We start from the raw sequence: 854 nt of genomic DNA on the forward strand, positions 1-854 counted from the left end.
AACAATTCTTCCGCATTTTTTCTCTAAGTTCTCAATATATATTCATAGCACAGTGATTTTGAGGTTCATAAAAGAGCAAATTACAGTTTATTTCCCAAATGATTTTGCAAAGCTCTTCTTAACATGCATATACAGAAAACACAGCAAAATTTGGAACTTCGCACCAGTGAGGCTGTTCCACAGTAAGAATGAAAAAGGATATAAAGGAACACATGAGCTCACCTACAAAATTCTCCCTATTTTTCACAGGGATGATACAGCCAGACTCGTAGTATTGTATTAACAAGGACATAAGGATGACAATGTATTGGCTTATCAGGACAATAATCTGTTCAGTTAATGTCACTAGAAGCCAAAGCAAATTAAAAGTACTAGGAAACAGAAATACCAACGTGTGCTCACAGGTCATTTATGCACACTGTGTGGGACAAGTCTGAGTCCATAGCTACTAATGCTTCCATGATCCAAAAACTCTGCTCTCTTTGCTGTGTCACACCAAATAAATTAAACACTGTCTCTCTGGCACCTCAGTGATTCTACCAACTGCTAACAGCAACAGCAAGAATGGGGTATCTATTGTGCAAACACTGTCCCAAACAAAACTCACTGGAGGGGGTGGGTGGGCTAATAGCTACAGATAGGAAATTATACCTGCCCTGAAGGTGTAACAATTTTATCTCTGTTCCTTGCTGCATAGGCTACTTTTTAGTATTGAACAGTACAAAATCTCTAAAAAGTAAAAAAGCTGTCTGAAGCATGCAAGTGAACTCTCTCTGATGAACATTAAACCAAATAACATTTTGACAAATGAGCATGCTAATTCAGACCACATTACTGGAAGACATGAAGAAAAC

This window comes from Phalacrocorax aristotelis, chromosome 8 (genome assembly GCF_949628215.1).
Source record: "Phalacrocorax aristotelis chromosome 8, bGulAri2.1, whole genome shotgun sequence".
Lineage (NCBI taxonomy): Eukaryota > Metazoa > Chordata > Aves > Suliformes > Phalacrocoracidae > Phalacrocorax > Phalacrocorax aristotelis.